The sequence below is a fragment of the Peromyscus maniculatus genome, chromosome 11 (assembly GCF_049852395.1).
Source record: "Peromyscus maniculatus bairdii isolate BWxNUB_F1_BW_parent chromosome 11, HU_Pman_BW_mat_3.1, whole genome shotgun sequence".
Taxonomy (NCBI): domain Eukaryota; kingdom Metazoa; phylum Chordata; class Mammalia; order Rodentia; family Cricetidae; genus Peromyscus; species Peromyscus maniculatus.
This window is the reverse complement of record NC_134862.1, coordinates 80,161,970-80,176,596: the sequence shown is the minus strand read 5'-3', so window position 1 is coordinate 80,176,596 and position 14,627 is coordinate 80,161,970. Positions and strand designations below refer to the sequence as shown.

General features: G+C 57.0%; 7 non-coding genes across 7 annotated transcripts; 3 read left to right on the top strand and 4 right to left on the bottom strand.

Annotated features, from left to right (window-relative positions):
* Positions 1–2,352: 2,352 nt before the first annotated feature.
* Trnag-gcc (transfer RNA glycine (anticodon GCC)) lies at positions 2,353–2,423 on the bottom strand. The gene has a single exon. It is a non-coding gene; the product is annotated as a tRNA-Gly (tRNA).
* Positions 2,424–3,138: 715 nt separating this feature from the next.
* On the bottom strand, positions 3,139–3,221 carry Trnal-cag (transfer RNA leucine (anticodon CAG)). Its single transcript has one exon. It is a non-coding gene; the product is annotated as a tRNA-Leu (tRNA).
* Positions 3,222–7,126: 3,905 nt separating this feature from the next.
* Trnag-gcc (transfer RNA glycine (anticodon GCC)) lies at positions 7,127–7,197 on the bottom strand. The gene has a single exon. It is a non-coding gene; the product is annotated as a tRNA-Gly (tRNA).
* Positions 7,198–7,970: 773 nt separating this feature from the next.
* Positions 7,971–8,053, bottom strand: Trnal-cag (transfer RNA leucine (anticodon CAG)). The gene has a single exon. It is a non-coding gene; the product is annotated as a tRNA-Leu (tRNA).
* A 519-nt stretch (positions 8,054–8,572) lies between these two features.
* Trnad-guc (transfer RNA aspartic acid (anticodon GUC)) lies at positions 8,573–8,644 on the top strand. The gene has a single exon. It is a non-coding gene; the product is annotated as a tRNA-Asp (tRNA).
* Positions 8,645–9,236: 592 nt separating this feature from the next.
* Positions 9,237–9,308, top strand: Trnag-ucc (transfer RNA glycine (anticodon UCC)). The gene has a single exon. It is a non-coding gene; the product is annotated as a tRNA-Gly (tRNA).
* A 420-nt stretch (positions 9,309–9,728) lies between these two features.
* Trnae-cuc (transfer RNA glutamic acid (anticodon CUC)) lies at positions 9,729–9,800 on the top strand. Its single transcript has one exon. It is a non-coding gene; the product is annotated as a tRNA-Glu (tRNA).
* Positions 9,801–14,627: the final 4,827 nt, after the last annotated feature.

Sequence of the window (14,627 nt, the reverse complement as noted above, 5' to 3'; positions counted from 1 at the left end):
ACTTAATGGTACCCAGACAGGAATGCAGATGGAATTTTCCTATCCTGACTGCCCATTGCCAAATAACCACTCAGAGTCTTAATATTAATTGTAGATGCTCAGCCAATAGCTCAGGCTTGTTACTAGATAACTTTTACATTTTAAATTAACCCATATTTCTTATCTACCCTCTGCCATGTGGCTCATGGCTTGTTACCTCATTTTTCTACACATCTTGCTTCCTCTGCATCTGATGGCATCTCCTCTGACTCCACCCTTCTTCATTCCAGCATCCTTAGTTTAGTTGTCCCACATATACTTCCTGCCTGGCTCTCAGCCAGTCAGCTCTTTATTACACCAATTTGAGTGACAAATCTTTACAGTACAAAAGGATTATTCCACAGCACAGGAATTATCATTTAGTTATTGTAACGATGTTGTAAGAGCTAGCAGTAATGAATAGAAAACAGAAGAGCCAAAGGACTTGCAATGTTTTGCATAAAGCAGGCCAAGTGTCCTATCATGTAGAACTACTTTAGGTAACATATCTATCTGTTGATAAATTGGAGCCCATTTTCCTGGTATGTCAATTAGCATTATATATTACTGTCCATTTAGCTGTCACACCTGAATCTATTGGTATTTTAACTACCATCTGCGCCCTGCAGACTGGCAGTCAGCACCCCACCACTCAGACCCAGGCCTGGTGGGATTCCTGCACTGGCTCATCCTCAGGCACCAAATGTAGGTTTTAACTAAGTCTCTACCAGTTACAAATAAAGATCAGGGAGTAAGATGGAGCAAGCAAAGCATCTCTCCACTCCTGCAACACCAAAAAAAAAAAAAAAAAAAGCACAAATCTTATGTCCCTCCATACAGCTTCCTGGGTGTAACTACCTGGAATCCTGGATGCTCCATCCTTTCCATAGCTAAATCTTGTCAACAGTCACTGGCTCAATCCCCTGATCCAAGGTTAATTTTATTAACACAGTCTCAGAATTTCACAGTGTGATCAAATATCCTGCAACATTTTCCCCATTTTGTCTACATGAAAATTAAAAGTTTGGCTGGGTGGTGGTGGCAAATGCCTTTAATCCCAGCAATCCTCGAGAGGAAGAGCCAGGCAGATCTCTGTGAGTTCGAGGCTAGCCTGGTCTACAGAGTGAGATACAGGTCAGGCACCAAGGACACAGAGAAACCCTGTCTGGAAAAAAAAAAGAAAAGTTTTAACTTTAACAGAGTAAAACCATATCCAATAGGAAAAATTATCAAATCTTGACTAAATAGAAAGAGGTTTTTTTTTCTTTTTTCTGGTTTTTCAAGACAGAGCTTCTCAGTGTAGCTTTTGGAGCCTGTCCTGGAACTCACTTTGTAGCTATCCAAGTGCTGGGATTAAAGTCATGCACCACCACCACCCAGCCAAAAAGGAAAGGTTTTAACTGCAACACAGTAAAACTATGTACAATAAGAAACATTCTCAGGTAGGAATTACATTCATAATGTCCAGTCCATTTGTACTTGGGAAATTTGGAGAAAGTATTCTAGACCTATCCTACCTTGGAGAGTCCAAGGTTTAACCTAAACCACATTCTATCTATTATCTATCCATTGATCCCGCCTACAACACACAAGTGTCTCACAGCAGGAGCTGGGAAGCTCTCAAAGATCTAAACAAGCTGCTGTGGATAAAGCACTGGGGGAAGAAGGCAGCCTGGTCCCCACTGGGACACTCCCACCAGTGGGAGGTACAACAGGAGAAGGTGGTGGGGAGGCAGGCTGTGTGGGGCTGTCTGTACCTTGGTTGTCTTTTAAGACTTTGTTTGGGGTTGACTCTTATCTTAGGAAGTAGCTCAAGGAGGGTATTTGCAAATGGCAGATACCCCAAAAAATGCTAAAAGGGGGCCTGGAGCACAAAGGCAGAAGGTTCTGTCTACGTGACTAGACAGGTGCTTTGAAACACACACACACACACACACACACACTTTAGGAGAATTTCATAGCAAGACACAACTGAATATTAAGCCGCATAACAATAGACCTTGCTGATTGGCTTTCTCACTCGACTGACCATTGACCTAGTCAAGATATACCTTATAATATACAGCTGGACTTCTATTTCATATTCCTGCTGCTCTCCACATGGAAGGGCCTTGGAAGAGGCCACGAAGAATTGGGGACTGTAACTCTGACAAGAGCTTTGTAGTAGGGCCTGCCTGAATGAGTTGAGGTGAGGAAAGCAGGTTAGTGGGTAGGCAGGCAGTGGCTCACTGGAGTGTACCCTGCACTGAAGCTGTCCAGGAGCTGTGTTCTGCAAGGAGCTCAGCTTGGACTAGGACAAGAACTTGTGGTTGATGACCAAAAGAGACTACACTCTGCATGGGCCGGGAATCGAACCCGGGCCTCCCGCGTGGCAGGCGAGAATTCTACCACTGAACCACCCATGCCATGGCCAACACTCTTCCCCGACTGCTCCCACAGCCTCTGCTCCCCGACAGTCCCTCCATCACCTGGATCCTAGGCCCTGGCTGGATGGACCGGCCAGCGGAGCGCCACGGCCACCGACACGAGAGTCCCCGGTCCAGACTGAGGCTCTGGGGCTCAAGCGCGCCTCTCCCGGACGGACGCCTAGGCCCCACGTCACCCCTGCCCCTGCTGGCCGACGGAGCGGGCGCGTGGCTGTGCGAGCAACAAGCGTCTGCCAGGCGTTGGCAGGGAAAGGCCCCCTCCGGACACGAGAATCCCCGACGACCACAGACCACCAAGATGGGTGCGGTGGGCGTCTCCCGCGGCAGCAGGAGGGAATGGAATGGGCCCGAAAGGGCTGGCGGGCGCGAGGGCTGGGCGAAGAGTTCCGGGGGTCGGGTGGGGGTGGACCAAGTCCTGTGTTGGCAAAAGAATGGCACCGGGCAGGCAGGCTGGCTGGCTGGCTGGCTGGGCTGCCAGGGCGCTCAGGAGCGGCCGCTTCACTTGCTCCTGCAAGCTCCCCATCCGCTCTCCTCCAGGAGTTGGTGGCAGCTGTGAGGAGGGCGCTCGTCTAGGCACAGGTGTGGCCGCGAAGGTTGCGGGTGCGAGGGGAGCGGCGGCGCTGGAGGGCTTGTGCAAGGAGGCGCGAGCTGCGATTTCTCTCTCTCTCGGGGTGGGGTGGCCAAAAGATGAGCTTGTCAGGAGTGGGATTCGAACCCACGCCTCCAGGGGAGACTGCGACCTGAACGCAGCGCCTTAGACCGCTCGGCCATCCTGACGGCGGGTCTGTGGATGAGACCGCTCGCCCGGCTGGCAGCCCGCGCCCACGCGCGCGCCGAGCGGACCCCGAGCGACGGGGCGCCCGGGCAGGTGTCTGCGGTCCGGGTGCTGAGGCTGCGGGCCTGGCCCGGGGTCCACCGCGTGGACGTGGAGACGCTCCTAGGCGCCAAAGTCGCTGCAGGTCCCGGGGGTGCGGGGGCGGGGGAGCGTCCGCGGTGCCGCGCAGGTGTCGGCGCAGCCTCTCCTGATGGCGTGGGCGAGGGCGGCAGAAAGCTGTCACCTGGGAGAGCCCGGCTCAACAGCCTGGGCGGCGACGCGGCGATCGCCCAGGGTTGCGGGTTCGGGTCCCGGTGCGAGGGCCGTTGTGGCCACGTCCCGGAAACTTTGGGTTTGTGTGCGGTGGTCGCCGTGGTGGCAGGGAGAGCTCAGGGCCTGTCTGGAGCTACGGAGAGGGCCCCGCGTGTCGATGACGAAGTGGTCGCGGTCCTCCCCGTTAGTATAGTGGTGAGTATCCCCGCCTGTCACCCGGGAGACCGGGGTTCGATTCCCCGACGAGGAGACTTGCCATCTTTTTAGCCAGATGGTCGCCCAGGGCCGCGCTGGCCCTTGTTCCCCTTCCAAGCGCCGGGATCGGCCGCCCATGTCCCGGCCGGCGCACCCTCCTGCGGACCCCCGGGCCCCTCGCCTGGCACCTGGCACCTGGCACCTGGCACCTGGCACCTGGCCCAGCTCTCCGACGTCTGCCTCAAACACCTTTTGGTCTAAGAAAGGGCTGAACGGCAATAGTTAGGATGGAGAGCTGAGCAGGGCTGCCAGGCAGGGGGAATAAACAGGAGCAGAAGTAAGGAGAGTATCGAGAAAAGGAGAGGGAAAGAGGACGCCAGAGGCCAGCCACACAAGCATTCGGCCAGCCGCTCAATCAAAGCAAAGAAAAGCATACAGGATAGAGAAAGGTAAAAGTTCAGAGGGGGAAAAAATTAAATGGGATAATTAAAGTGAAGAAAATGTGGCCAGAAAAGAGCCAAGTTAAGCCCGGGCATTTATTAGTAAGAATAAGTCTCTGTGTATTTATTTGAGTGCTGGGTGGTGGGCTCCCAAGAGTAAAATATTATGAAAACAAACAAACAAACAAACAAACAAACAAAAACAATACCAACGACAGTTCTTGATGTTTTTACATGGTGGTGTGGAGATTAAAATGAGCTCTGAGGGATGAACAAGAAAGGAACAGTTATGGCTCAATAAGGGACCTGGTTGTGTGCCAGTTGACAATGGGTCAACCTTGCTGGTTGGTTCTGGTGAAGTTGACAAAAACCTGGACTCCTCTGAGAAGAGCCAATGGGAATGGAGAAGACTCTTCCCTGAGCCGGGCCTTCAGCCCAGTTTGTAGGTTATTGTATGATTCACGACGGATGTGGGAGGGCACATGAAGAGAGGAGGTGGGTGAGTGGTCAGTGCCAATCCCTGGGCAGATGGCCCTGTGTGGGATAAGAGAGCAGGCTGAGCAAGCCGGTAGGCAGCCCTCATTCAGGTCCTCTGCATCAATTCCTGCCTCTAGGTCTCTCCCCTCACCACACCACCCCCAAGACCCGACTCTGACCACCTAAGCCCCATAAACCCAGCCCTCCCCACCTCCCACACCCATCCACACTTCCACCACTGTGGTGCTAAGCAGTTGAAAGAAGAAATCAAACCTTCTCACCCCAAGGTTGCTTTCAGTCACACATTTGATCACAACAGTAACAACCTCAACTAAAAACATGATCCTGGTCCCTACTCAGAACTAAAGGGGCAGGAGCCCCAGGAGATGGTTCTAGGAGCCTGCTGGCAGAGATTGGGCTGCTTCTGTTCCTGCTCAAATCCAACTCCCTCTCATTCCAACATCCCTGAGCATCACCACCACGAGCAGAAGAAGAAGAAGAAGAAGAAGAAGAAGAAGAAGAAGAAGAAGAAGAAGAAGAAGAAGAAGAAGAAGAAGAAGAAGAAGAAGAAGGAGAAGGAGGAGGAGGAGGAGGAGGAGGAGGAGGAGAAGAAGAAGAAGAAGAAGGATTAGAAGAGGTAGTAGGAGGAGAAGGAAGAGGAGGGAGAGGAAAGGGAGAAGTACAATGAGAAACATAATCGTAGTATTTGTAGTAGCAGTAGAAGAGAAAGAAGGAGAATTAGTAGAAGAGGAAGAAGAAGAAGGAGAAGGAGAAGGAGAAAAAGGAGAAGAAGGAGGAGGAGAAGAAGAAGAAGAAGAAGAAGAAGAAGAAGAAGAAGAAGAAGAAGAAGAAGAGGAAGAAGAAGGAGAAGTAGGAGAAGGAGAGGAAAAAGAAGAGGAAGAAGAAGAGGAAAAAGAAGAAGCAGTAGTAGCAGCCTCAGGAGTGGCCGTCATCATTGCCAGGGTGACAACTGCATGTCCTAGTTCCAACATCCGGTCTCTCCTGCTCTTGATATGCGACCTAGTTTCAGCTCTGATTGCAGACCAAAGTCGAGTGAGGAGCCCCACTTGGTTCTGTTTCTGCACTCTCTTTACTGAAAAGCTGGGGGAGTCCCGGCCACTCCCACTGGCCTCTGTTGAAGACAGAGAGCAGGCAGGTCAGGCACTTAAGAGGCAGCAGAGGCCAGCCAGTTGCCTGTGGTTAGACAGGACCTTTCCCTGGCCAGTGTGCTGTGGATGGGTCCGGGGCCAGATGGGTGAAGGCTTTCCTTGGTGGAAGCCACCGCCTTCCGGAGCAGAGAGGAGAGTCGGGACGCAGGAAGGGACACATGGTCCAGCGGATGGGAGGCTGGAGAAGGTGTGAAGCGCAGAGGCTCTGGACACACTGAGCTCACTGGAGAGGACGGACTGTCAGCCTGGCCCGTCAATCGGGAGGGCAGCGTGGTGAGGATGTAGGGCACACACACTGGCCAATAGGTCTCCTGGACTAGCCCAGGTCTCAGAAAACCAGGGAGCATTGCCGTGACCTGCAAGCAAGGGCTTTGCGATGGCACAGAAGGAACTAAGATTGAGTGATCTGTGTTTGTGCCTCTCCGGCCTGTGCCTAGACTTTATCTGTCTCTCTATCTCTGTCTCTGACTCTCTACTCCCCCTCTTCGTCCCCCCCCTTCCCCATCTCACTCTCTCCCTCTGTGTGTTTGTGTGTGCATGTAACAGACCGACCGACAGACAGACAGACGGACAGACAGACAGAGAGACAGAGAGATTTTAGCAGGGAGGGAGTAATGTCCTGTAGGGCCAAAGACCCTGTGGTTGACCAAGGGTGTGGGTGGGCTCTGGGCCGAGTGAGACGCGGGAGCGGTGGGGTTCTCCACCTCCACATGGTGGAAGAGGGCGCGAGGAAACACCTCCTGCCCTGCCGAGTCACGGGAGCTGGGATGCACTCAGGGGTCTGGAAGAGTTGCTGTGGGCAATGCGCTAGGGGAAATAAGGCATCCTGGTCCCTACCGGAGTTGTCCCTCCTCAGCAAAGGAGGCACAAGGAGGTCCAGAATCAGGGACGCGATTCGGGCCCCCCATCCAGAGAGGTCCGCGAGGTAAGTCTCCATCGTGAGAGAGGCAGGCTGTGTGGGGCCGGTACTGTGGGGTGGGAGGCTGGAGGTGTGGGGTGTGGGTGATGTCGGAGGCGCTGGCTGCTGGCGCCAGTGTGCAGAGGAGATGTGCTAGGTATGGCAGGTGCTTTGAAGTGTCCAGGAAGTGAGTGAGGGATGCAGTGTCTTTGCAGTTGGGTCTGGCTGGCTGAGTTGAGGATAAGCGACCAGGTTAGTGGGAAGGCGCTGGCTCACTGGAGCGCAGCTGGCACTGGCGCTGGCCAAGAAGAGTCCTTGTATTGTGTGCAGAGTGCGCGCGCGACTTGGGACTAGGAAGGACTGCAGGACGGCCGGGACACTGGACGTGTGGCTGAGGACCAAAAGGGACTGGACTCTGCATGGGCCGGGAATCGAACCTGGGCCTCCCGCGTGGCAGGCGAGAATTCTACCACTGAACCACCCATGCCATGGCCAACAAAATTCCCCGACTGCTCCCACAGCCTCTGCTCCCCGACAGTCCCTCCATCAGCTGGATCCTGGGTCCTGGCTGGATGGACCGGCCAGGGGAGCGCCACGGCCACGGCCACGAGAGTTCCCGGTCCAGACTGAGGCTCTGGGGCTCAAGCGCGCCTCTCCCGGACGGACGCCTAGGCCCCACGTCACCCCTGCCCCTGCTGGCCGACGGAGCGGGCGCGTGGCTGTGCGAGCACCAAGCGTCTGCCAGGCGTTGGCAGGGAAAGGCCCCCTCCGCACACGAGAATCCCCGACGACCACAGACCACCAAGATGGGTGCTGTGGGCGTCTCCCGCGGCAGCAGGAGGGAATGGAATGGGCCCGAAAGGGCTGGCGGGCGCGAGGGCTGGGCGAAGAGTTCCGGGGGTCGGGTGGGGGTGGACCAAGTCCTGTGTTGGCCAAAGAATGGCAGCGGGCAGGCTGGCTGGCAGGCTGGCCGGGCTGCCGGGGCGCTCAGGAGCGGCCGCCTCACTTTCTCCTGCACGCTCCCCATCCGCTCTCCTCCAGGAGTTGGTGGCAGCTGAGAGGAGGGCGCTCGTGTAGGCACAGGTGTGGGCGCGAAGGTTGCGGGTGCGAGGGGAGCGGCGGCGCTGGAGGGCTTGTGCAAGGAGGCGCGAACTGAGATCTCTCTCTCTCTCTCTCTCTCTCTCTCTCTCTCTCTCTCTCTCTCTCTCTCTCTCTCTCTCTCTCTCTCTCTCTCGGGGTGGAGTGGCCAAAAGATGAGCGTGTCAGGAGTGGGATTCGAACCCACGCCTCCAGGGGAGACTGCGACCTGAACGCAGCGCCTTAGACCGCTCGGCCATCCTGACGGCCGGTCTGTGGGCGAGACCGCTCGCCGGGCTGGCAGCCGGCGTCCACGCGCGCGCCGAGCGGACCCGGAGCGACGGGGCGCCCGGGCAGGTGTCTGCGGTCCGGGTGCTGGGGCTGCGGGCCTCGCCCGGGGTCCACCGCGTGGACGTGGAGACGCTCCTAGGCGCCAAAGTCGCTGCAGGTCCCGGGGGTGCGGTGGGGGTGCGTCCGGGGCCGCAGCCCAGCCGCCGCGGGGCCGCGCAGGTGTCGGCGCAGCCTCTCCCGATGGCGTGGGCGAGGGCGGCAGAAAGCTGTCACCTGGGAGAGCCCGGCTCAACAGCCCGGGCGGGTTCCCGGGGCGGCGACGCGGCGAACGCCCAGGGTTGCGGGTTCGGGTCCCGGTGCGAGGGCCGTTGTGGCGGCGTCCCGGGGACTTTGGGTTTGGGTGCAGAGGTCGCCCGTGGTGGGAGGGAGAGCTCAGGGCCCGTCTGGAGCGACGGAGAGGGCCCGGAGTGGCGATGGGGACGTAGTCGCGGTCTTCCCCGTTAGTATAGTAGTGAGTATCCCCGCCTGTCACGCGGGAGACCGGGGTTCGATTCCCCGACGAGGAGACGTGCCATCTTTTTAGCCAGACCTTCGCCCACGGCCGCGCTGGCCCTTGTTCCCTTTCCAAGCGCCGGGATCGGCCTCCCATGTCCCGGCCGGCGCACCCGCCTGCGGACCCCCGGGCCCCTCGCCTGGCACCTGGCACCTGGCACCTGGCCCAGCCCTCCGACGTCTGGGATCGGGTCGCCCTCCCGACCAGGCGACGGGTGTCAGAGCCGCCTGGGTGCGACTCTCGTGCCCTGAGCCCACGCTAGGCCAGGCGAGTCTTGGTGGTGACCCGCCCCGAGCGCTTCCGGACGCTCGCTCTTCCCCGAGGCCCTGGCGGCGCGCCGGGTTGCTGCTGCAGTCAGGTGGTGGCGAGAGCGCCCACCAGGGCCCTGCGTGTGCGTGCGGGAGGCGCGGCTGGGATGGCGGGGAACAGCGCGCAGCGGCGGAGCCCCGGTTGGCGGTGGCTCGGGCGTGGGCGTTGACTTTGACGTCGGGGCGGTGCCCGAGGGGAGGACTCAGCGTGGTAGCCGGTAGGCGCCGTCGCCGTCGCCGCTGTCCACTGTCCGGTGTCAGTCCCCGGCGTCGTGTGGGTGCCGTCCCGGCGGTGCGGCGTTGGTGGTATAGTGGTGAGCATAGCTGCCTTCCAAGCAGTTGACCCGGGTTCGATTCCCGGCCAACGCAAGCTGCCGGTGTTTTGCCAAGGGCCAGGGCCGAGGCTGGCCCTGTCTGGCAACCCTCTCGGGTCGTCCGGTGACCGCGCGACCGACCGATCACTGGACTGAGCGAAGGAAGGGAGGAGGAAGGGGGGGCCGAGACGTTTTGAGGGTGTGTCTAGCGGGAGGAGAACCGCCAGGGCCAAGCGTTTAATCCGCGGGCAGGCGCCGAGCTTGGCGGAGAATCGCCAGAGGGCAGCCGGGGGCGGGCAGCTGGCAGGGCAGGAGTAGGCGCAGGTGCCCGCGAGCCCCGAACGGCATCCTGGTGAGGCCGGTAAATGCGGGGCCATCTGTTCTCTCGCCGGGCGGGCCGGCATTGTGGCCAAGAGGCTGGCTGCCCGCCTGGCTGCGCGAAGCGAGTGTCGGGACCGTCGGGCAACTGCGACGCTCCCTGGTGGTCTAGTGGTTAGGATTCGGCGCTCTCACCGCCGCGGCCCGGGTTCGATTCCCGGTCAGGGAAGCCTTTCTTCTTTCTCTCGGGACCCTCGCCTCCTCCTCCAAGCCCTCTGTCTCCTCTTGCCCCCTCACGCGGGATCCTTGGCGCCAACAAATCACACGCCTCCCTTTTTTTGTTCAGGGGCATCGCGCCTCTCTCGCCCCTGCTGCCCCCACCCAGCACAACATAGCCCGCTCCCTGTCTGCACAGCCCACCCTTTGCCTCGCTTCCCACTGCCGCCCGCCTTGTCTCACACAAGACGCCAACTCTGCGCCTGGACAGCTCAGCCTGGCTGCTTCCCGTCCCGCCCAGCTTACACTTCGCCACCACCATGCGGGCACACACAGCCACCACGCAGCCCTGGAGCACACGCATCCGAGCCGCTCATGGACCCCACAGAGTCTCCACCTCACTCCCCGGCCTGCTCTGAGCTCCAGAAGAAGCCCCAGCTGCCCCACCTGCCTCACCTGCCTCCTCACAGGCTCCCTGTGGAGCTTTACCCTGCTCTTCACAACTCAAAGTCCGCTTCAAACAAATGGAGCCATTTTTTTTTTCAGTGAGTGAGTAAGTGTGTGTGTGTGTGTGTGTGTGTGTGTGTGTGTGTGTGTTTAGGTGTCGGTGTGTTGTGTGTATGTTATTTTTTTTTATGTATATCTTGAAAGACTCCAGGGTGGTGTTGGATTGGATGGGGAGGGACGGGACCTGCGGTGTGTCGTGGGGTTGCCCTGGGGAAGTGTTACTGCGGGGCAGACGGCCGGATCAAGGCGAAAAGCATCCGTTGTGGTTACCTTACTCAGCGCCGCCGCCGCCGGGGCGGGCAGTGCGTGTCCCCAGCCCCGGTTTCCTCGAAAGCCCCTTGAGCGTCTAAGGAGAGCTGAGGCCAAGTCTGGCGTTTGCAACGCCCCCGTTTCTCCGGCTCCTTGGAGACCGGGGCGCATGGGTTTGGGGAAGAGGTGCAGGCGCAGGTGTGAGTCGGAAAATTGGAGCGGAACGTCGGTCCACCTGTTGGGTCCAGCGCCGGGTGGGTCCCCTCGGTCCTGACCGTGCCAGCAAGTCCGAGGCCCAGAGTCAGATCCTTGAGTGCTGACGGCTGGATTGAGCTCCGCCCGGATGGCAGGCATAGTGGGAGACGCCAGTAGATCCTGGGGGAGCCCAGACAGAGCCTGTTCCCCACCGGACTCCAGCCCTCCCCTGTCCCAGAAGCCCTCCCAGTCCCGGGCGCCTGGAGACACCAGTGTGAAGCGGCATCTGGGAAGGGTCTGTCTGGCCGCCCCCTGGCCACCCGTGTGACTCGCAGAGAAGGCCTGGGGGGACCGGCGCGGGGGAGGGAGGGCAGGCACCGGGCAATCCTTCGCTACCTGTCCGTGGAATGCCAACCGCAGGGATGCAGGGATGTCTGGCTCTGTGCTAGCTGGCTTTGGGCAACGTGACACCTCTGGGAAGAGGGACTGTAGCGTGAGAAAACGTCTCTATAGCGTGTGCCTGCCATGACTGATGGATGTGGGACAGCCCAGAGGAGGTAAGTAGGCATGGTGTTGGGGTGCGGGGAAGGGAGCGGGCAAGGGATGAGGGAGTGGCGAGTTGTGGCCAGGGGCCTTCCCACCCCTGGGCAGGCAATCCTGAGCTGTGTAGGACAGCTGGCTGAGCAAGCCGGTGGGGAGCACTCTCCCACAGACACCTGCTACAGCAGTTCCTGCCTCCGGGATCCCACCCTGGCTTCCCTCTGGGAGGGACTTAGGAGCCTTAGGGTGAAACGAACGCTTCTCCGCCCAAGTGGCTTTGGGTCACGGTGTTTGATCACAATAATACAAACCCTAACTCCGGAGGAACCTGGTTCCTGGAGTGGAGTCTTGCTGTGACAGACCGGATCACCTGGCCTTCCCCAGGATTGGGAAAGGCCCTTGAACTGTGGGCAGGCGGGCAAAGCAGCTGACTGCTCCAAGCTGGCTGTGCTCCTCTAGGGCAGCTTGGAAGGGAATGTCAGCTCCACTGGAGCTGAGAAGCCAGCGGTGATTAAGAAGACAGCAGCGTCCCCGCGGAGGTGAAACTTCCCCATCCCCCTTACCCTCCCCTGGGGAGCGGGGAGTTCCTGAAGGTCAGCATGCAGAGGCTGAACCCCATGCCAGCCAGCCAAATTGAAAACGAGTAGGACTCGCTTATGTGGTGATGGCATTGAAGGTGTGGAAGGATGGATCCCAGAGAGCAGCTGAGGCTTGGAGTGGGCGGTGGCTCTGGAGTGCCCAGGGAGAGGCTGAGAGGGGACATGAGCAAAGGTGCAGCCTCGGGTGAACCCCATCGCGACCGGAAGGGGTCTGTCGTGGGGAACAGCCGAGGCCTGGCATTTCCACATGGTATGCTCAGAGAGCCCCTGAAGAGAGCCCTGCAGAGGCAGGCGGTCGCCGGCGAAGGCGGGGGTCTTGGAGAGGCGGGTACCCCGGAGAACTACCAAAGGCGAGCAGCGGCCTCAGAGTGGAGCCCATCTTGGCCTGGGAGAGCAGCTGCAGGTGCTGTGAATGGCAGAGCTGACGGAGGGTGACTGTCCTCCCCCTCTGGACCCACAAGAGAGCCAGTGAACAGGAGAGGCCAGAGGCTAGGCTTGTGAGAGTGTTGGACTTCGGTTTTGCTTTCCTAGGATAATGATCGTGCCCGGATTCTTTCTTCTCCGTGTACAACTGCCTTTAACTTCAAACAAAACAAAACAAGGGGAAAAGAAATCAAAACAAAGCAATAACAACAAACAAACTCTGTGTGTTTTAAGAACACTGAATGTTGAATCTCTGACTTGAAAAAGACTGTGGCACCTATGAAGTTCTTGGTTGTGGCATATTTGCTGTAGATGTGTTCCATTCGATTATGTTGTGGAATATTTGCTTAATGATACAAAGAAGGATGGCACTCTTTGATGTTGCATTTGTCTAACTCTGTGAAGCTGTGTTATTTTGACCGCCTCAAACACCTTCTTGGTCTAAGAAAGGGCTGAGCGGCCAATAGTTAGGATGGAGAGAGCTGAGCAGGGCTGCCAGGCAGGGGGAATAAATAGGAGCAGAAGTCAGGAGAGTATCGCGAAAAGGAGAGGGAAAGAGGACGCCAGAGGCCAGCCACACAACCATTCAGCCAGCCGCTCAATCAAAGCAAAGCAAAGCATACAGGATAGAGAAAGGTAAAAGTTCAGAGGGGGACAAAATTAAATGGGATAATTAAAGTGAAGAAAAGATGGAAAGAAAAGAGCCAAGTTAAGCCCAGGCATTTATAAGTAAGAATAAGTCTCTGTGTATTTATTTGAGTGCTGGGTTGCAGGCTCCCAAGAGTAAAATATTATGAAAACAAACAAACAAACAAACAAACAAACAAACAAAAACAAAAACCACGACAGTTCTTGATGTTTTACATTGTGGTGTGGAGATGAAAATGAGCTCTGAGGGATGAACAAGAAAGGAAAGGTTATGGCTCAATAAGGGACCTGGTTGTGTGCCAGGTTGACCAAGGGTCAACGATGCTGGTTGGTTCTGGTGAACTTGACAATAACCTGGACTCCTCTGAGAAAAGCGAATGGGAATCGAGAAGAGTCTTCCCTGAGCCGGGGCTTCAGCCCAGTTTGTAGGTTATTGTTTGATTCACGACGGATGTGGGAGGGCACGTGAAGAGAGGAGGTGGGTGAGTGGTCAGTGCCAATCCCTGGGCAGATGACCCTGTGTGGGATAAGAGAGCAGGCTGAGCAAGCCGGTAGGCAGCCCTCATGGAGGTCCTCTGCATCAATTCCTGCCTCTAGGTAGGTCTCTCCCCTCACCACACCACCCCCAAGACCCTCTGACCATTAAGCCCCATAAACCCAGCCCTCCCCACCTCCCACACCCATCCACCCTTTCACCACTGTGGTGCTAAGCAGTTGAAAGAAGAAATCAAACCTTCTCACCCCAAGGTTGCTTTCAGTCACACATTTGATCACAACAGTAACAACCTCAACTAAAAACATGATCCTGGTCCCTACTCAGAAGGAAAGGGGCAGGAGCCCCAGGAGAGGGTTCTAGGAGCCTGCTGGCAGAGATTGGGCTGCTTCTGTTCCTGCTCATATCCAACTCCCTCTCATTCCAACATCCCTGAGCATCACCAGCAGCAGCAGAAGAAGAAGAAGAAGAAGAAGAAGAAGAAGAAGAAGAAGAAGAAGAAGAAGAAGAAGAAGAGGAAGTAGAAGAAGAAGGATTAGAAGAGGTAGTAGGAGGAGAAGGGAGAGGAGGGATTGGAAAGGGAGAAGTAAAATGAGAAACATAATCGTAGTATTTGTGGTAGCAGTAGAAGAGAAAGAAGGAGAATTAGTAGAAGAGGAAGAAGAAGAGGAAGAGGAAGGAGAATAATAAGAGGAAGAAGAAGGAGAAGAAGGAGAAGAAGAAGAAGAAGAAGAAGAAGAAGAAGAAGAAGAAGAAGAAGAAGAAGAAGAAGAAGAAGAAGAGTGGCCGTCATCATTGCCAGGGTAACAACTGCATGTCCTAGTTCCAACATCCGGTCTCTCCTGCTCTTGATATGCGACCTAGTTTCAGCTCTGATTGCAGACCAATGTCCAGTGAGGAGCCCCACTTGGTTCTGTTTCTGCACTCTCTTTACTAAAAAGCTGGGGGAGTCCCGACCACTCCCACTGGCCTCTGTTGAAGACAGAGAGCAGGCAGGTCAGGGACTTAACAGGCAGCAGAGGCCAGCCAGTTGCCTGTGGTTAGACAGGACCTTTCCCTGGCCAGTGTGCTGTGGATGGGTCCGGTGCCAGATGGGTGAAGGCTTTCCTTGGTGGAAGCCACCGCCTTCCGGAGCAGAGAGGAGAGTCGGAACGCAGGAAGGGACACATGGTCCAGCGGATGGGAG